At 39.0% G+C, this 22,229-nt stretch overlaps 1 protein-coding gene across 2 annotated transcripts in view; it reads right to left on the minus strand.

Annotated features, from left to right (window-relative positions):
• The window catches only part of UBE3B (ubiquitin protein ligase E3B), a 2,006,489-nt gene that overhangs the window by 1,314,638 nt on the left and 669,622 nt on the right, over positions 1 to 22,229 (minus strand). The window lies entirely within an intron of this gene.

Raw genomic sequence — 22,229 nt, forward strand, 5'->3', positions numbered from 1 at the left:
GTAGAGTTCTTTTATTCATCAAACACAAGATTTAGCACTTTCATCCACATGAATGTGGACATCAGAATACCAATTAACAGTTGATTACACATTTTATAAGACATTTTGGCGCCAAAAATCTTCTACTAAGCATCTAATACTACCAATTACACTATTAAAATATTAAAAAATGAATGAAGGAAAGAAAATTAATTCACACAATGCAAACATATTAAATGTCAAAACTTAGCAACCATAAAAATCATGAAATTCATAACACACTATTAATTAATATCAAAAATAATTAATATAACAATATTTATATACAAATTGTTATAAATAAATTATCTGATGACAAACAATATCATTAGATTATGTGTAGTACTTAATCATTATGTAATTATCAATACACACACCATTATAGTACACCAATAAAATAAAAATATTATATTGCACACCATCCCTTCCTAAGCCGAGTCTTACTCACTTCCCTATGTACGCATCTGTAATATGGGCTTAATTATGATATAATCATTAAGTCCAGGAAAGTTTACAGCGTCTGGGAATAACTGCCATCTAGTCTCCCTATACCCTAAAAGGGCTTTAATGTTACCCCCTCTCGGTCCTATTTTGATCTGTTCAAGAATGGCAAAATTAAATGTATGCTCATGTCCTTTCATCTCTATATGCCTATAAAGGGCATTAGTTTTATCTCTTTTAGTGATGTTGTACAGATGACCATAAATCCTACTCTTGAAACATCTCCCTGTTTTTCCAATATAATAACATGGACAGGCCATACATTTGGTCATATACACAACGCATTTGGAACTGCAATTCCCCTGTGCAAATATGACCTGAGTTTTGTTGACATTATCCAACACAACCCCTTCAGCTTCTAATGTACTAGAACATTGTCTGCAACATCCACATTTCCTAGTATGTCTTTTGTCTTGCAGTGTATTCACCCACCCATGTTCCAAACTTCTCTTTAAATTGTAATCCATTTAGTAAACAAAGGATGGCGCTGGCCCCACTTTATCACTTATGTCGTTATCTGCTAACAAAATGTTCCATTTGTTAGCCATTATCTGTTTGACTTTATTTACGTATGGTGAGTACTCCAAGATACATGCCCTTTGATAATTTGTATCATCTATTTTGCCCACTGAAATAGTTTCTGATAAAGGCTTCACTAAAATAGAGGGATATTTTCTACCCCATTCACTAATGACATAACTCCTAACGTCATTTAACATATAGGTTCATAGGTAGGAACTAGGCCTATCTGCCCTAGGGCATTTATAAGACTAGCCAGAATGTGCTGGCTTTCGCCTCCCTTTTAGGTTAGATTCCTGAGCCACTGTCCAGCAGGGCCACAGAAGTTATCCCAGGTGTAAATTTATGATTTCCCATCCACTCATCAAGATTTCTTTTGAAGAGGGTCAGTGAGGGGTTCTGCCTAACATGGATTGGGATTCTATTCCAGAGCGAGGGAAATCTCTGGGATATGAATCTATCCCTCCAGCACGTCCTATTTATTGTTGTGCTGTGGTTTAAATCCCTGAAGCGTGTAGCTCTACGGGATTTGGATTTCTTGAGGTGGAGCATGTCCATTAATTCCAGGTTAGACATGGCCTTGTACGTCAGGCAGAGATCGCCTCTGAGTAGGCGGTAAGCAACTGAGTAGAGCTGGAGTTTCTTTAGTCGAGCTGCATAGGGCATCTGTTTGAGGCCCATGATCCTCTTGGTGACATACTTTTGGGGTCTCTCTAGCTGTTGCAGGTGTCGGGTAAGGTACATCCCAAATGGGGCATTGTACTCAATTATGGGCCTGATGAGCGATGAGTAGAAGGGCACAATGACCTCTCTTGATCTAGATGTGAACCCTTTCATGATTAAGTGGGCTATATAGAAGGTTTTTCTAACCACTTTGGCAATGTGATTATCAAAGGAGAGGTTACTATCTACTTGGGTCCCCAGATCCCAAATTACATCTTCTGTACTTAGTGGATTACCACCTATGTGGTAGTTTGTGGGCACACTGTTTTTCCCAAAGGGGATGACTATGCACTTTTTGGCATTTAGCTTGAGGCCATGGCTCTGACACCAGGTATCCGTCTCCATAAGACCCTTCTGGAGGATGCTTGGGTCAGCCCGAGAGTCGATTATGGCTCCCAGTTTGCAATAATCTGCAAACTTGGTCAGCCATAGTCCTCCTGTGCTTGCCTGTACCTCAGAGTGGGACACCACCTGTAACTGCAACTCTGACCATGTGGGTTCTATCCCTGAGCCAGTTTGCAACCCATCTCGTGACATAGGGGTTGATATTCAAGCTGGTAAGCTTATTTATAATGCCAGAGTGGGGTATTGTGTCGAAGGCCTTTGCGAGGTCCAGGTAGGCTGTGTGGATTACCTTTCCCTCATCTATGGCCTTAGTAACTGTTTCAAAGAAGTCAACTAGGTTTAAGAGGCAAGATCTGCCTTTAACAAAGCCGAATTGGGTAGAGTCCAGTGTCTGGAGGTTCCCAATGTCTTTGTTTATGAGATCCATGATGATGCGCTCCATAGCTTTGCAGACCAGGCTAGTCAGGCTTATAGGGTGATAGTTCCCGGGATCCATTGTGGCGCCACCTTTGTGGAGTGGGATAACTGTTGCTGTACTCCATTCTTTGGGTACATATCCTGTAGTAAGGCTGAGTTTGAACAGTGACTTTATGTGAGGGTTCAGTTCTTTTTGGAGCTCGTGTAAGATGCAGCCCGGGACACCATCTGGTCCCACTGATGCTGTGTTTTTTGCTTTGGAGAGGGCTGCTTTCACCTGTGTGTCTGTGATGTCTGGGAGGCTAAATTCTTCTGGGATAGACACTGGCCTTTTTTGGGGGGAAGGGGGGTAAAGTTTGCACTGAACCTGTCCGCCAGGATGTTGGCAATGTCAGTGGGTTCAGTGTATTTTTTGCCATTTTGCACCAGCTCAGAGCAGATCTGAGAGTTGCCACCTAGATTCTTGACGTAGCTAAAGAAGGCCTTGTGATTATCTTTAGAGTCTTTGGTGATTTTTCTTTCGAAGCTGGCCTTTGATGATTTTATGAGGGATCGTAGTTTCTTGCTAATACTGATCAGGGATGCCTTCCCTTTTTGGGATTTTGCTCTATCATGTAATAGTTTCCTCCTTCTGTTATACAGCTTATTTATGGCTGGGGTCCACCAGACTAGTTTCCTGTTTTTGGTGGAGTGAGTCTTGGTTTTACTTGGGATATCTCGATCCATGCATTCCTGTAGGTGCTCATAGAATGCATTTGTAAAGGATTCTGCGGTTTGGGCAGCATTTTCCATTATCCGGGGGGCTTTGAAGCTTTCCACCTCGGTCTTGAGAAGTGTGAAGTTTGGTTTTGAGAAATTGTTCACAGTGGTTTCCTTGGCTGGGGGTGGGTTCAGGATGTGGATGTCCAGGTTGATTAGTTTATGGTCTGATCTTACCAACGAGGGGTTTACCCTCTGGAATGGAACATTGAGCCCCCATGTTAGTGATGGCCAGGTCCAATATGTTGTCCCCTCTTGTGGGAGTGGTGACCAGTTGTTCCATGGCGTTTAAGTTTATAAACTACAGGAACCATTGGGCAAAGGAGTTGGGACTTGAGAAGTTTTCCCAGTCAATGTTTGGGTAGTTGAAATCACCCAATATCATGGTGTTTGGTCAGACCTTCATATTCTCCAATGTTCTCAGGAATGCCGAGTGGGGGTCCTGAGACAAGGTGGGTGATCTGTAGCAAGCTACAAACTGAAAAGCAGTTTTGCCCCACTGTTAGTTGCACATGGATGGTCTCTGATGCCTCGTGCAGTGCCACTAACCTGGAGATGTGGGTATCCTTGATGAAAATGGATACTCCCCCGCCTTTTGTATTTCGGTCAGAGTTCTCGGGCCAAAAAGCATGGTATGAGTTATATCCTGGTAGTGCTGGGGTGCTCTCTGGAGCCTTGAACCAGGTTTCTGTTATTGCACAGATATCGATTTTCTCAATACTGAGGAGTGCCTTGAGTGTGTGCATCATGAGGTTTAGACTTCTGGCGTTGAGTAGCATTACTCTTAGTTTTTTGTTTCTTGTGTTGTCTATGGAGATGGGTTTGTCTTTTGAGCCTTGCCTAAAAAAGGCACTATGGGGGTGGCAAGAGCCTTAGCCAGTATTTGAAAGCCTAAGGGTGACAGGTGCAAGCCGTCCCTAGCGAAGCAACGTGGCTTGTCGAGCATGTCATCCAGGCTGACAGACACTGGATCCCCTTTGAATGACACCAATAGCTTAGTCAATTGGAAAAAATTGATCATTTTGTCTTTATACTGTGGCATCATTCTTGGTGAGGGCAAGATGCTACTCAGGGTCATACCAGCCTGGGCTATATGATCAGAGAGCTCCTCTGTCTCTCTTCATGTAGTCCAGGGAGGTACGTCTCAGGTCATTCACACCAACATGGACAATGGCAGAGTCATATTTGTACTTGCTTTGGAGTGACCTGAGTGCTTGTGTTATGTGGCGGATCCTGGCACCCGACAGGCAGCTTACAGTGACCTTCTCCTTGTTCAGTCTGGTGAGCGGGACGGCAGTGTGCCTGACAATAGAGTCTCCTATTACTGGTGTGTAATTTAGCCCTAAGGAATGCGACTGTGTGGTACACTGACTTTGTGAAGTATGTGATATGTGAATATTGTTGTGGGGTAGCGGTTGCTTGGATGTCTGCTTTGGAGGACTCTGCTGCTTTGGCAAATTTTTATTTAGAGCCTCCGAGTATGTTTGTGTGTGTTTATGTGTCTTGTTTGCTGATACGATTGGTCTATGTGAGACTGGTTGTGTGGTGCGAGTGGTTTCCTTCTCCTCCTGACTGACTGTGCTAGTCTTGGGTTGAGAGAACTCAGCCTCCAGTTTGGCTGTATAGTTGCATCTCTCACATACATCTGAGTTTGTTGGAAGGAGGAGAGGGTTGTCTGTGTACATAAGGCAATTGTAACATTGCCTCAAGATTCCCAGATTCACCAGCTGGACTGGAGAGTATACCCAAAACTGCCCTTTGGACATGCCTGAATAGTTTAAAGAACTGGTTTATTGATTGTCCAGAAGGGATGAATAGGGAGCCTTGCACTTCTAAACAGTATAAGGCGGTGTAGTGCTATAGTTTTTTAGTGCTTACTGGAGAAGTTTGAGCAAGTGCTGGGTTGTAAAAGGAAGGTTGAGTGCTTGCTTTGAGAGTCTGACTAGTTCTAAGGGAAAAATTGAAGAGCAGACTTTGTGGAGCCAGGAATAGTTTAAAACTGCTTAAACCTTGATGCGCAAAACTGCACAAATGCGGGTTTTAAGGCAGGGAGGTTGAAACAGATAGGAATTAGCCCAAAACGGCCAATAAGCTACTAGTTGCTGGGCTGAGACCACTCCTCCAGGGACAGATAGGCTGCTCAAAGCTCTCACTGATGAACAGAGAAGCTTCCTCCTATCCAAGTAAGGATATGGGCAACACAAGAACTTATACCACAGCCCAGAATTCAGCAAAACCTGAAATCTGGACTCCTCTAGTTTAGAAAAGGTGGGAAACAAGGATATATATATATATATATATATATATATATATATATATATATATATATATATATATATATATATATATATATATTTTGCAGAACAGTAACTTACACAAGAAACACTGTAAATGCTTTAAACACGCTAGTACACTTGAGTGTGTAGCCTACAACAGTTAAACAACACAAATACGACTTTAAATGACTTTTGAAGTGCAAAAACAGTAAAAAATACAGAAACAATGCTTTTTAAATCTTAGATGAGCTAGAAACTCGCTTTTCGGCAAGAAAATGCAGTCGCAGATAGAAAGGCAGAGAAAAAATACTTAATATGTGGAGAGTCTCTCTTTTGTCTCTCTGCTGCTTGTAGCACTCTGCAGGACACCACGAGGAGCTGTGCTGAGTTAGATACAAGCGCAAAACTGCGCAAATGCCCAAAACGGCCAATAAGCTACTAGTTGCTGGGCTGAGACCACTCCTCCAGGGAGAGAGAGGCTGTTCAAAGCTCCCCACTCTCACTGGTGAACAGAGAAGCTTCCTCCTATCCAAGTAAGGATATGGGCAACACAGGAAGAATTCAGCCAAACCTGAAATCTGGACTACTCTAGTTTAGAAAAGGCGGGAAAACAAGGATATTTTTTTTTTTTTTTTTTGCAGAACAACAGTGACTTACACAAAAACACTGTAAATGCTTTAAACAGGCTAGCACACTTGTGTGTGTAGCCTACAACAGTTAAACACCACAAAAACAACTTTAAATGACTTTTGAAGTGCAAAAACAGTAAAAAATACAAAAACAATGCTTTTTAAATCTTAGATAAGCTAGAAACTCGCTTTTCGGCGAGAAAATGCAGTCGCAGCTAGAAAGGCAGTGAAAAAATACTTAATCTGTTGAAAGTCTCTCTTTTGTCTCTCTGCTGCTTGTAGCACACTGCAGGACACCACGAGGAGCTGTGCTGAGTTAGAAGATATGTACGGGATACCCCTCTGCTTAAATAAGTTCCATATAAATTCCACTTCTTTAACCATATCTACATACTGAGAGATCATCCGGGCGGCACGTATATATTGTCCTTTGAAAATGTTCCTCATTGTTTTTCTGGGGTGATTACTCGTATATTCGAGGTAACTGTTGGAGAAGGTGCTTTTTCCATGTATATTAGACTTGAAACTGGAATACGCTGTCCCATTGGTGTTGCATGTATGTGTAAATTGTAAAAATGTAGTAGAGTTACTGATCTAGTCCATAAATTCCTCAAATATTTCCAAAGACCCTTCCCACAATAAAAATATATCATCCAAAAATCTCAAATAATGTCTGATGTGCTTGTAAAATCTACTTTGAAAAATGTAAGTTGTTTCCCAATCCAACATGACCAGATTTGCAAACATGGGGGCACAAGCTGCCACCATGGCCACACCCCTGGTCAGTCTGTAATACTCTCCTTCAAAGTAAATAAAATTGCTGTCAAGCACTATCGACATCATTTCCAAAATAAGGGATACAAAGTCCCAATCTAAGTTGGTGTTTTGTCTAATACTGTTGCAGAACCCATCTAAACCAGGTTGTTTAGAAATACATGAACATAGGTCTACAACATCAATTGTGATGTAATATAACCCTTCTTTCCAAACTGTAGGAGTCAGGCTGCTTAGGAAACCCCAAGAATCCTTCACCATATGTGGAATGGTCCCGTATATATGTTTTAACCATTTGTCAATGGCCACTCCCAATGGGAATGTTTTAGAATGACTACCTGATATAACTGGCCAAAAGGGTGGGTTGGTGATACTCTTATGTATCTTAGGTATGCCAACTGTGGTAGCCGTAACTGGATGTTCTACCTTCAAAAAATTGTACACCTCATTAGTAATATGGTTGTCTAACAAATATTCTTCTATATACATGTCAATACATTTGTATGCAACCTGTATTTCATTAACAGAAACAGTTTCTTAATTTTCTGATGTCTGTAAAATCTCAAATATCTTGGCAACATATTCCAAAGTGTCATAAATCACTAACCCCCCACCCTTATCAGGTTTCATAATCCTTATATTCTGGTCTTCCTTAAGCTGTCTCAGAACAGCAGCCTCACTGTGGGTAAGGTTATATTTCATTTTTTTATGTTTTAAATCATTATGTAAACTATATATTTCTTTTATAACCATTCTTTCATACACTGCAACACTAGCTTGTGTTATAGGCATATATGTACTTTTCTTCTTAAATGTTTCCTTTCCTACATATGTAATGTTATTCTGAAACTGAATAGCTAAATTAATCTTCCTCAAATATAATTTAATCTCTTCCAGTCTATAATATGAAAGCCTGATTGGGAATATATTTCATCCCTCTGGAAAAAAGTTTGAAATGCTCATTTTTCAAAACCAAATAAGTACAGTTGTAAATTTTAAAATCATCTAACCAAATGACTATTCCATCGTTTGCCATAGTGTCCAATTCCTTCTCAAGAACATTTTCTGTGCCTACCACTGATTGACCATCCCCCGTCTGTGGTACGTTTGTTGCTCTTGCACCCAATGTGGTTTGTCCTGCTTCCATTTCCAATCTTTCCTCCATTTTTTGTGATGATGTTACTTCCACCCTCCCCTCCAAAAATTTGTGTTGTATCTGCGTTGATTATAATTAGACTCCTTAGTGTTCTGGCCATGATCACCTTCTTTATCCCTATCATTAGTATGATTCTTACTATCCTTATTCATTTTCCAGGGGTAAAGATCGTCATTCTTAAAATGTTCCTTATCCCTCCTAATTTTCTTACATTTCTTACTAAAAATGGTGTGTGCCTTTTTATCAGTGATATCATATTGTTTAAAGTATAATTTGCCCATTTATTATAATCAAATTACACCTTAAACAATATGATGGGGTAGAAAATATCCCCCTATTTTAGGGAAGCCTTTATCAGAAACTATTTCAGTGGGCAAAGTAGATGATAATACAAATTATCAAAGGGCATATATCTTGGAGTACTCACCGTACGTAAATAAAGTCAAACAGATAATGGCTAACAACTGGAATATTTTTTAGCAGATAACAACATAAGGGATATAGTGGGGCCAGCGCCATCCTTTGTTTGCAAAACGGGTAACAATTTAAAGAGAAGTTTGGAACATGGGTGGGTCAATACACTGCAAGACAAAAAAATACTAGGAAATGTGGATGTTGCAGACAATGTTCTAGTATATTAGAAGCTGAAGGGGTTGTGTTGGATAATGTCAACAAAACTCGGGTCATATTTGCACAGGGGAATTGCATTTCTAAATGCGTTGCGTATATGGCCAAACGTATGGCCTGTTCATGTTATTATATTGGAAAAACAGAGAGATGTTTCAAGAATAGGATTTATGATCACCTGTACAACATCACTAACAGAGATAAAACTAATGCCCTTTATAGGCATATAGAGATGAAAGGACACGAGCATGCATTTAAATTTGCCATTCTTGAACAGATCAAAATAGGACAGAGGGGGTAACATTAAAGCCCTTTTAGGGTATAGGGAGACTAGATGGCAGTTGTTCACAGACGTTTTAAACTTTCCTGGACTTAATGATATCACAATTAAGCCCATATTGCAGATGTGTACATAGGGAAGTGAGTAATAATCGTCTTAGGAAGGGATGGTGTGCAATATAATATTTTATTTTATTGGTGTACTACAATGGTGTGTATATTGATAAGTACATAATGATTAAGTACTACACTGATATTGTTTTTCATCAGATCAATTTATTTATAACAATTTGTATATAAATATTGTTATATTATTTTTGATATTAATTGTGTGTTATGAATTTCATGATTTTTATGGTTAATAAGTTTTGACATTTAATATGTTTGCATTGTGTGAATTAATTGTCTTTCCTTCATTCATTTTTTAATATTTTAATAGTGTAATTGGTAGTATTAGATGCTTGGTAGAAGATTTCTGGCGCCAAAATGGCTTATAAAATATTAATTGGTATTCTGATTAATTCCATATTCATGTGGATGAAAGTGCTAAATCTTGTGTTTGGTGAATAAAAACTCTACAGTAAAAGTTTTTGCTTTGACGGGTGCGTTCTTTCAGAAGAATCCGTTACAGCTTGGGCGTGTTATATGTTTTTGTTTGGACTTACTTAGTTGTTTGCACGCCTATTGTGACAGTTTATTTGGTTAGATTTCATAAGTACAGAAGTACTTGTATTTATCTAATGGCATATATAAGTAACAGTATAAAACATCTTCTGACCAACAGGATAACGACAAAAAAGCAATTACAAAAAAAAAAAAATAATGGAAATATTTGATAGTGCAAAACTGATAAAAGAAAAGGAGATGATATCTTTAGAAGAGAAACAGCATATTTCCTAAAAATAAATGGAATATGTGGGATCAATACATGCAGAATAATGCTCAAGAGGAGGAGTGAAGTTGGCACTTCCAAGGTGGCTGCACAACTGATCAACAGCTTGACTTCAGCTCTCCTAGTGTAAAAATAGCAACTGAGAAAAAGGAGTGGCACTGAAACTGTTATTTGGGTAAAAGTTATTTAATGACTAGTAAGCATACTGCCTGGATGCTAGCAGAAAAGAAATTTGGAAAACCTGAAAGAAAATCAACCAGAACAAGTGCAGAGAAAACACTGGCTGGGAAGGATCCTGCATATGTTCAACAAAAAGCAGTTCAAGCTTCATCTCTCATTCAAGACATGGCTTCCATTAATTTAAAGGAAAAATATTTCAAAGTACTCAGAGGTGATTAAAACAGATGAAACACAGAAAGAATATATTAAATAATAAAAGGCTGGGGAAATAGACAAAGCTTTAGCTAGCTAATCAGATGAACTAATAAAATTGCAAAAAACAGAGGGTGAAATGAAAAGGCTGGCTGAGTATGAGGTTTCTCAAGAACAGCTCTTTCACAGAGAAAACCTGAGATTTTCTGCTATACCATACAAACTGGAAGGAACAGACTATTCATTTTATGAAAGCACAAATAAGTAACTAGACTGATATTCCACAGCATGACTTGAAAATTAAAGGAGTAAATCAAGTGCATGCTCTAAACCTGGCTATGGGAAAGCAGCCAAGAACTATCATACCTCAGAAAAAGTTTATAGAAACAACACTGTGGCAGAAGGAAAAAGTATTAAAAATTGGATTCAATTGACTGTTTATGGAAAATGATTATTCACTGTACAGCAGGAAGAAGAAGAGAAGCAAATTTATGCCAAAATTAAGGGAATGACGAAAGGCAGGAGTGAGATTCAAGCTGTTGTACCAGCCGTCTTCTGTGTATTTTTTCCCCTGGAAGATCAAAGACATTTTTTCTTTCTTTTTTCCTTGATCAGACATTTCTTGATGCAGAACATGCTAAGGAGGAAATAAAGTTTTTCCAACAAAAGGTGTGCCAGAAAGCAGAAGGGCACTCTGCTTATCATTCTTCTGATAATAAAGCTCCTAGAGAAACACTGCCAGTGAAACCTTTTCCAATGTTCCAAAGGAAAGAGCTTAAGAGACAGAAATAAAGCACAGGAACTGACTAAAAGAATCAGGAGTAGTACCTTGGACTTGAACCACAGTTTAGTGTTGGGAGATGGAGATGATCAGAACAAAGACCGGCAATGTTAAAATTAGTGAATAAATGTGGGGTAATAAAGCATCAAGTAGCTGAAAAAAGACAGGACTTTTGTTGACTTTATTAAACTTGTGGGTGGGACTGTAAAGAATATACCCCACATTATGTCTGTAATGTGCAGAAGGACACCAACCAAAAAAAGTAACTGCTAAGTACAACAATTTTTGTTCTTATTAGTATTTGTATAAACATTTCAATAAAATGAATGTGACATTGTAAAGCAGTTTTTGTATAGTGTACAGTCAAGGGTATTTTAAATAGCTGTGACAGTGGCTATTCTAAATGTTAAAGATACTAAATTAAACAAGTACTTTTTTAGTTCTAAAAGATGTAAGTTTTACATTATGATATGAGAAGAAAGGCTAAACAGAAACAAGTTTGAGCTGGGATACTGAGGTGGGGTGGGCTGTAAAAGTTTACTAATTATATGTAGGACTAAGATGATAACTTCATTTGTTTTTACAAGGGTAGCTGTCCAGATTAATGTACTTGGTTTAAGCTACAAAGAATTTTTTGTCAGCAAACAGGCTTGAAAAATAACACATGATGAAATACATTACAAATGCTAAGCTTTTTGCATATGTAAAAATATTAGCTTGTTTTTTCCATTAGCAAATGTTCTCAGTCAAGAAGTCTGCAGATGAAGGCAGTTAGCTTGGGAAATTATGAACATTCTGTTTTGAGTAAAATTTACAAAGATTGCTTCATGCATCTGCAAGTTGTTAGCTGTTATTTTTTTTCTCATTGCTTATTACTTCTCCATGGAGACAAGCTGTCCTTGGCTTAAAGTATAAACTAGTTTTTTTTATAAACAAGTAGACTTGAAAAATAAGATAAAATACAGAAAACTGAAAATATTATGCTTCTTGCATTTGCAAAGATATTAACTCATTTTTCCCACTAGCAAATGTTTTCATTTTAAGTCAAGATGTCTGCAGCTGAAGGCAATTCGCAAGGGGAATTATGTATAAGCTGTTCGGAATGAAATTTACAAAGATTTTTTCATACATCTGCAAGTTGTTAGCTAATTTGTTTTTCTCAGTGATGACTAGTTTACATGGAGACAAGCTGTTTTGCAGGACCAAACAGTTAATCTTGTGAGTTCTGAGCATTCTTTGCTGAAAGAAATGCAAAACAATTTAAAGGTACAATGCTAAGCAGTTCAGTGAAAAATACAGTTTGAAATTATGAGAAGTGATTAAAAAAACAGTAGCCTCCCCAGCAGCCTTAATACTTTAATGCATTTCCTACATTAGGACACAATTTAGCTTTATTTAAAGGTAGCCAGTGTACTTTTTCTTAGGGCAAAAAAATAATGTTTTCTGAAAGCATTCATGCTGTTTTTCTGGCAGGGGAATAGAGATAAAAAGACAGCAACAGGTGAGAACACAGGCATAACAAACACATTAGCATGTGTAACCTCAATTTTAGATAAGGTTATACCTGTTGGTGCAACTGTCAATTTGGGAAATTGTTCCTATGTGAAGGGTTAAATTTCATTTGTTAAACTGTACATAGTTTTTTGAGTTTGTTCTAAGTTAATAGGGGTGGGGCTGTTTTGAAAATGTATTTTTTTTTTTGTTTGAGAGTTTTTATTAAAGCAAAAAGTCTTGAGAGATGTGACAGGTTCAAACAGAAATGAAAACAGGTTCAAATAGAAATGAAAACAAACCGCCGTAGAAAACATCAGCCTGCTAAAAATAAGTATAGGCATGCAACACAAAAGCTGGAAATAAAAAAAAAAACTGTCATGTATAATACGTGGGAACAATAGCTTTTTATCATGATGCCTGTGCTGTCCATATTATCCTAGAATGTAAATGACCTTACAGGTACAGATGAAAAAAGGGACAGTATTGAGTTATACTTTGAAATACAGGGTGCAAACAGCAATGATGCAAGGGCACAATTGGAAAGAAATGAGTGCGTGAATTTGACAAAGAGAAGCTTTCAGAATGGATATTCAGCAGAATATCAGGGTCAGAAGAAAAGGGTAATAACACATTAATTGCTAGAGGGGATCCAATATTGACAGGTGAGGGCAAAAAAGACAAAATGGTAGATTTGTGGTAATAAGGGGCTAATGGCAAGGGAGGAGGATTGCAATGTCATGTATTTATACTCCACTGAAAACTGCTACCATAGAGCTTAAGAAAATTTTGGGAGAAATAATCAGCTTTCAGCAGGGAATATTATTAGTTGGTTTAGTTGGGATAGAATTTGATTTACAATAGTGAGGATTTATTAGGGGAACCTAGAAGGAACATTATGACAAAAGAGGGTAGATTTCTGAAGAAATTTATGAAAATATTTGGTATGGAAGATCTGAATTCAGTTTAAACTTGGACATCATTTGCATATTATTCCCCAAGATACAATAAGTGGGATAGACTAGAGAAAAAATATACTTTACAGGAACATGTGCATTTAATTGAAAGCTATGACACACATCCAGCAACTATTTCTGATCATGCACTAATAAACACTAAGATAAAAATGCAGGGCAATGAAGTAAAAATAAGACACTGATGCTTTCCCGCCTACATCTTAAAAAGAGAGGAATTTAAGGAATAGGTAGTAGAAATTATTTGAGAATTATTAGGGGAAATAGAAATATCTTCAGAAATTATAGCTAGTGACTGGGATAAAATAAAAATAGAGTTAAAGGGTCAAAATAAAAGTGAAAAAGTGAAAAAGATATGGTTAAGAAGTAACAGAAATTACTTAGAGGGGCTGACAAAGGTTAAAGTATTGCAGAATAAGGCGAATCTCACAGAACAAGACAACAATTAAATCCATAGTGCTAAAGAGAAAATAAGGAAGTATTTGAATAATATGTATGAGTTTAGAAAGACTGCAGTTAAGCAACTATTTTTGATAACTCCAGAGCACAAAAACTTTTAGCACAATGGTCTTGATAACAACTCCAGAGCACAAAAACATTTAGCACAATGATCTTGGCTACAGAACGTTGAAAGGGTCGTCACCAAAGTTGGGGAATCTATAAGAAGAAAAATAACCAGAGAGCCTGTACAGGTTATACAGATATTCCAGAAAATTTTATGAAGATTTGTATAAAGCAGAAACATGTGGAAATCAAGAAAGAGTACAGATGGAAATGTTCATGAAAGGCTTAATTATGCCAAGTTTAGAAGGACGAAGCTTAACAACTAACAATTAAGAGAGGAGGTGATGCTATAAAAACGAACAATGACTTATAATCAATCTTCAGGAAAGTCTCCAGGAGCAGATGGAGATAATTTTAAAGTGCTTAAGTTTATACTAGTTAAAATAATGGAAAAGGTGTTGCCAAAATTGACAGATATGGATCAGTGTGTTTTTGTGGAGGACAGGCAAACATCTGACAACATTAACAGAACAATGATGACCCACAGGGAAACAGAATGTAAGAAAATACCTCTATTGTTGGTGAGTCTTGATGAACAGAAATTATTTTAGAGAGTAAACTGGGATTTCATGAGTAGGGCATTGAAAGCATTTGCATTCCCTGATACAAAAATAAGGTTACTTAGAAGGCTATATGAAGGACCAGAGGCAGGAATTAAAGTGAGAGGGCTCCTCTCAGATAAGAACATAGGAACCAGGCAGGGGTGTTCCCTTTCCCCTTTGTTATTTTATATTTAGAGCAACTGGCAAAGAAAATAAAGCACTCTGATATAATTGGTATGGTAATCAAGAAAATATGGCTTTACTTGCAGATGAAATTATTTTGTACCAACTAATTCCAGAAAAGGACATCTCAGTGCTGTGGATCATTCTGAAACAGTGTCAAGTCTTTTCCAGATATAAAATTAATGAAGATAAAAGGCAACAGCCATAAATTATTTACCCACAGATGACCTGGTTCTGCAATACCCAAACTTATGGGACATGATAAGATAAAGTATTTAGGGGTATGGGTTAAAAGGCTTCTGTTATGGCAGCTAAGGATCTGTCGGAAGATAATACAAACCTGAGAAACTGGAAACTCTTATTTATGGACATGGATTGTAGGATTTATTAATATGGATAGTAGAATACAAGCAGAGAAAATGTTTTTAATCTCTTTAGTTTTGCATATGGATCAGGTATACTTTTATCAACCTGAGGAGAAGTTGTGGACAATAATGAACTGAAGGAATTTATCTGGGAGGGAAACCGGGCAAGAGATAAGTGGGATAAGTTGATACTTCCAATAAAACAAAGTGGTTTCGATTAATCTGACTTGGAGGGATATTTTACAGCTACACAGTTAAAGCTAATATACATAACAAAAGGAGAAGGTTATACTTCAAAGTGGAATGGGATGATGATGATGACACAAAGGGGAGTTCAAGAAATAGAGCAAGAGTGGGATTCTAGATGCAGATCCTTAAGCAGGCAGACAGATTCAGTGCCAACTTTACCCCCGCCACCAAAGGACCAATCACAATACTGGAGGAATGCAGGTACAGGTTAAAGCTGCATTCTCCAAGGCCAAGAATACAGCTTCCATGAGACCCAACAATATCCCTGGATGTGTTCTACATGAACTACAAAGTGAACTGGCACCACATCTGTGTGCCCTGTTCAATCACAGCCTCACCTCAGGCTTTGTCCCTACTGAATGGCACACTGCTACAGTCATCTCTCCATAAAGGGGGAGCAACTACAGACCCTGGGAATTATCGCCCCCTTAGCCTGACGAGTCTGATATGCAAGACTATGGAGCACATCATCATGGACCTAATTAATAAGGATATAGGGAATCTCCAAACTCTAGATCATACGCAATTTGGTTTTGTGAAAGGTAGATCATGCCTGCTCAACTTGGTTGAATTTTTTGAGCCAGTCACCAGAGCTGTGGATGAGGGCAAGGCAGTTCATACAGCCTACCTCGACCTGGCAGAGGCCTTTGATGCCATTCCCCGCTCAGGAATTACTGATAAATTCACCAAACTAGGCATCAAACCCTATATCACTAGGTGGGTTGCAAACTGGCTCACAAATAGAACCCACAGTGTGAAAGTAGCAGACTCCAAGTCGGACTGGCGACCAGTCACAAGTTGAGTCCCACAGGGATCGGTCCTGGGTCCTCTCCTGTTTAGCATCGACTTCTCAGAAGTCCAGGCCAACAGGGAGGGACTCTGGTTGACCAAGTTCACAGACGACTGCAAGTTGGGAGCCATTATTAACTCCTCAAGTGATGCAGACATCCTGCAAAAAAGGCCTCACTGAGACTAGTGACTGGTGTCAAAACCATCGCCTTAAGCTTAATGCCAAAAATGCGTCGTCATCCCTAATTACCACATCGATGGCAGACCAGTGAATACTGTAGGTGTTATAAGAGATCTGGGTACACAGGTTGACAGCAACCTCTCCTTCGACCACCACATTGCCACTGTGGTCAGAAAATCCTTCTATGTGGCACATCTCCTTACCAAGGGTTTTGCATCCAGGAAGAAAGAGGTCACCATCTCTCTCTCTACTCTTTCCTCACTAGGCCAATCATCGAGTATAATGCCCCATTTGGCACGTAACTCACTAGACACGTGCAACAGCTGGAAAGGCCATAAAAGTACCTCATGAGGAGGATCCTAGGCCTTAAACACATGTCCTACACAACCAGACTAAAAAAACTCCAGCTATTCTCTGTCTCATATCGTCTACTAAGAGGCAATCTCTGCTTGACTTAAAAAAGCCATGTCTGACCCAGCTCTGTTAGAAATGGTACATCTAAAGAAATCCCAATCCTTCTGCACCACACGCTCCAGAGACATCAACCTCATTACCACAATCAACAGAACATGCTGGAGGGACAGGTTCATAACCCAGAGACTGCCCATGCTCTGGAATAGTCTTCCCATACATGTCAAGCAGAGCATCTGACTGACCCTGAGGAAATGGTCATGAGAAATCTTGATGAGTGGATGGGAAACAAAGTTCACCCCGAAATCACTCCAGTGGCTCTATTTGACAGAGGCACTGGGAACTAACATCGGGCTGCACAATGCCAGGGCACTTCTAGGGCTAGGCTTGTAAAGGCTCCAAGGCCATCAGCCTAGTACACACCTATGAACCTATGAGAATAACACCCATATAGAATATTATATTCATAAAGTAGCAGAAAGTATTCAAAGAACTAAGCCAATAAGTGAATGTAGAAAGGAGATTTTGCAAATAGGGGTGACTCCAAGTAGGGGTACAGAAATAGGAGAGAGAGGCTGGAATTTACTGGAGAAACCTGGCAAATGAATCAAGATATTGGGAGGAAATAACTGAAGCAGGAAAGATAGTAGAACGGGATGAGGCCAAGAAGACCTTTGGATTTGGACTGCAGGCTATAGACTGCCTTCCTGCCTTCCCTGCCAGGGCTTGATCTCAGAGTACAGGCAAAGAGAAAGGGATGGGGGGGTTTAAGTGAGAGGTCTGCTCTGACAGAATGAGCAGCTGAATCTTGACAAAAAGCAGTTGTTAAAAAGGGATAATTAGTAAGGCATATAAATATAGCATGATAACTATAAGAATCAATCAGATGAGGGTAGAAAAGATTGGGAAGAGATACTTAACAAGCAATTTACAAGAAAACAATGGAAAGACATATGTAAGTCTCTTATGTATGCAACCAAGTACAAAAGGTTTAAGATTTTTGCTTGATATGATTTGTACATGTATTTTTATACCCTAAGCAGCCATCAAAGAATTTCCCTCAGGTAAATAGCAAATGTTGGAGGTGTGAAGGAAAAGAAAGGTAACTGGGAACATATGTTTTGGGAATGTAATGAGTTGGCAGATTTTAAAAATTCCCTACAGAGTACTTTATCAGAAACATTGTACGAGCAAATGGCAGTAAATAAGGAAAAGGTTATTCTGAGCTGGGATACAGAATCTGAATTACCTAGACATAAGTAAAGCCTTATTAAGTTTAATTCTGTTGGCTGACAAAAAATCAAGTCTACACCAACTGTATTTGATGTACTGAATATTAAAAAAGGTAAAAGAACTGGTAAGGAATCTCTAGAAAATGGATGCAGCAAATTACATACAAGTAATTAATGTTCACGAGGAGGAGTGACGTTTAAGAGAAGGCAGGAATTCAGCAATTATTTGTAATGTTGGACTGATGATAGTAGCAAAGACAATGTGTGTGATGTACAGTACATTATATTTAAATGGAAAATGTTAAAATGGTTTGTTTTCTTTTCTATTAATGTATGTTTGTCTAAAGTTTAAAAAAAAAAAAAAATATATATATATATATATATATATATATATATATATATATATATATAGATATATATTTAAAGGTAGGTAAGTAAGGTTTGCATGGTCAAGTGTTGTTGTTTGCATGGTTGGTTTGGTAGCAAATTTGTTAGGTACAACATATGCAACAATTTACGGCAAACTGCTGCCATTTTTGTATGCTTCACTGATTTGTTCTTTACAAATTATTTTTGAAGCTGACCAGACTTTTTATTGTCTTCTGTATAGTAAGCCAACTTATTTCTATGGTTGCCTGTTTCTGCTTTATTTCCCAGTTGAACATATTACAGGTGGCTGAAAAGGCAGTCAGTTTTTGTAGATGACCAAGGGTATCTCTACATTTAAGTATGCTCAGTAGTTCCCTAAATATCCATGGCTTTTTTGTAGCATTTAACTAATTGAAGGACAAGTAGAAAAAGTTTTGCATGCAGTCTAAGTAATAAGTTAGTATAAAAGCAGTCAATACATGGTGTTCTAGCGTTGCAGACTTCAGTTCAATCTTTATTAGCTATGTGGTCATGATTAAGAGCACAGAGTCTGTTAACTGATTTGTTTTCTCCACATGGGAGGCAGCATTTTAGCTTTCTGTATGACTAGGAGAAAGTGATGGTGCAATTATCATTAAGATTAGGGGGTTTAATCCTGCTCCACTGGCAATGAGGACTAAATCCTTTACTACAGCCCAGGCGACCCAAGTTCAGTTAGTGGCTCATGTACCTAACAAAACTGGAATGGAGGAAGCAAGGAATGACACAACTCTCCCAGCTTGTCTATGTGAGGGAGGGCATGGGAGTACATGGTTGTGGCACACTTTGCCATGGTTCAATCTGCGACAAACACTAGGAACCCTATGGTAGTATTGGCTTGAATGGAGGGGAGGGCTATCCTGAGGTGATATTTAACTCAAAGAAGTGAGTGGCATGTTCTTGCTGATGTCTATTGCATGACAAACTCTAGCCACATTTCTGCGCATGCTCAGTGTGGTTAAAAACACATACAGCACAAAATGAACAAGCCTTGATGGCTGCCTGAATTTATTTATTTTATATTTATTTACTCTTTGTTGACCAGGTTGGTCACCCCTAGGAAGGTAGTCTCTTTTTACGGGACACATGAGGGGGTATTTATACTACTACTGGAAATCTGGCTAGGACATCTAGGAAATTCTCCAACTCTTTGGCACTGCTAAATGGTGCCAGAGGGTTCCTAGAGTAGCAAGCAAGAAGCCGAAGGGAAGCAGCACCATGGAGGAGGAGGAGAGAAAAGCTATTGAGAGTTTGGAGGTAGAAAGTGAAAATTTGGAGAAAAAAATTATTTGATATGGAGCTTCATAATGTAAGCAAAGATTCCTGTATGGTGAATGATACAAACACGCACATTTAACTGTCTCTACTGGGAAGGAAAGAAATTAGTCTTTTTAAGTGGTGCAGACAATAGAACCAGCATCAGGAGGGCTTCCAGATGATGTTCTGTTAAAAATAATCATGCAGGATTATCCAGGTGACAGTTCTGTTATTTCATTGGGTGAGATGACAGATTACTATCCTCAGCAGTTCCAAAAACGTTACGTGGAAAAGAAACCAGCTGATGTGGCAGCACAGGATGCAGCAGTTAAGTAAAAGAGGAAAGCAGCAATAAACTGAGAAGGTGTCTGGTTTTGTGGCAGCAGAAAATGCAATAACTAAAACATGCAGAGCAGTGACCGCAGGCAAAAAAGGACAGCAGCAACTAACAAACTGTTTTTAAAAAAAGATGTGAAGACTAACTGTGAGAATAACAACAAAAAATAACACTGTAATTGACAGAAATTTATCCACGGGATAATTTGTTTTTGGTAGCAAATGAAATGTTCAAAAACTATTACTTTGCAGTTTAGAACTGATGAACTGGAAAAATAAGAAGTTATGTACCTACCATAACGTTCCATGTTTGTTGTCTTCTTCTTGCCTTCTTTCTTGCTGGTTGGGTTCGGAGCCGCTCGGTCATCTTCAAAAGCTTGAGAGCTGCTTACTGGCTCGAGGCCCCCTCCTATATCCCATGATGCTGGTGCTAGATACCCAGATCTCATTTGATAACCTAACTACAGACATAATAATAATCATGATAATACAGTAACTGTAGCAGGATACAGGAAACTACTGGAGAGACTGACAGAAGTAACCGCCAGAGAAGACTCAGCCAGTGATAAAGAAGCCTAAGGAACTCTTCTCGGTCTACTAAGATAGGGGGATGTAGGGTGGGACACAAGAAAGAAGGCAAGAAGAAGACAACTAACATGGAACGTTATGGTAGGTACATAACTTCTTAATGTTAAGTTGTCTATCTCGCCTTCATTCTTGCTGGTTGGGACAGCGTCCCTAGCACCTCAATCCTGGGTGGCTCATCGGAACAGACTCTTCAGAACATTGGAACCAAAATCAGCTCTGCTTCTGGAAGCCACATCCAGCTTATAATGTGAAATGAAGGTATGTGGATTAGCCCAGGTAGCTGCTGCACAAATAGTTTCCAATGGCAATCTAGCCTGAAAAGCCACAGAAGTAGCTAAAGCTCTGGTGGAGTGACCTTTGGGTTTAGCAGGAAGGTCTTTATTTCTCAAATGATATATAAAGGTAATAGTAGAAGACAACCACCTAGATAAGGTGACTTTTGACACTGGTATGCCTTGTTTTCCTTCAGCGTAAGACAGGAACAACTGGTCTGATTTTCTGAATTGCTTGGTTCTATGCAAGTAAAAGCGTAATTGTCTATGGACATCAAACTGATGTAATTTGTATTCTGCCTTGTTAGAATAATTCAGAAAGAACACGGGCAGGTCAATGGACTGATTCAAATTACAATCAGAAGTAACCTTTGGGAGAAAGGAAGGATTAGTCCGAAGATAAACAATATCATTGTGAAAAACTAGGTAAGGAGGACGAACACAAAGAGCCTGAAGTCCAGAAACTCTTCTGCCCGACATAACTGCAACCAAAAGAAGGGTTTTCCAAGAAAGAAACTTCAAGGAACAAGAAGCTGCCAGTTCAAAGGGGGGCAGTATCAGGGAAGCTAAAATCAAATTCAGATCCCACGGAGGCGGGGGATCTCTTACTGGGGGCCTGAGTAGAGTGGTCCCCTTCAGAAAGGCTTTACAAAGCTTATGGGACATGATGCTTGAATCAGATAGGCCCGTATGAAAGTTTGAAATTGCAGCTAGCTGAACTCTAATCGTGGCAGAAGAGGATCCAGTTCGAAAAAGTTCTGCTAGAAAATCTAAAATATGGTGCACAGGGGCTGAAAAGGGATCTATATTCCTGTTCTCTGCCCATAAGAAAAAACGTTTCCGCTTACTAGCATAAGTCTTTCTAGAGGTCGACTTATGCGAGGATAAGAGGATTTCACACACCGAATGGGAGATGTTGGGAAACCTGGCTAAAGTCGGAAGTGGAGAAACCAAGCAGTGAGCTGGAGAGATTGAAGAGATTGGTGCAGCCCGCCCAATTGATGGATCAGGAGATCTGGAATTGGGTCCAGGGCTTCTCCAGAAGGTGATGATGCAGGAAGGAGAACCAAATTTGTCGAGGCCAGTAAGGGGCAATGAGGATCATCTTGCATCCCAGTGTGGTAGCTTTCTGAATTAGTTTGGGAATCAGGGGGAATGGAGGGAATGCATAAAGAAGTCCCTGGGGCCAATCGTGAACTAGAGCATCTCTGGGGAGGTGTCCGGGAAGAGGTAGGAGAGAGAAAAAATTGTCGCACTTGCTGTGGAAAGGGGTGGCAAAAAGGTCACAGCAAGGCTGACCCCATTTGCGGAAGATTCTG

This window comes from Protopterus annectens, chromosome 4.part0, assembly GCF_019279795.1.
Source record: "Protopterus annectens isolate FY-2018-M chromosome 4.part0, PAN1.0, whole genome shotgun sequence".
Taxonomy (NCBI): domain Eukaryota; kingdom Metazoa; phylum Chordata; order Ceratodontiformes; family Protopteridae; genus Protopterus; species Protopterus annectens.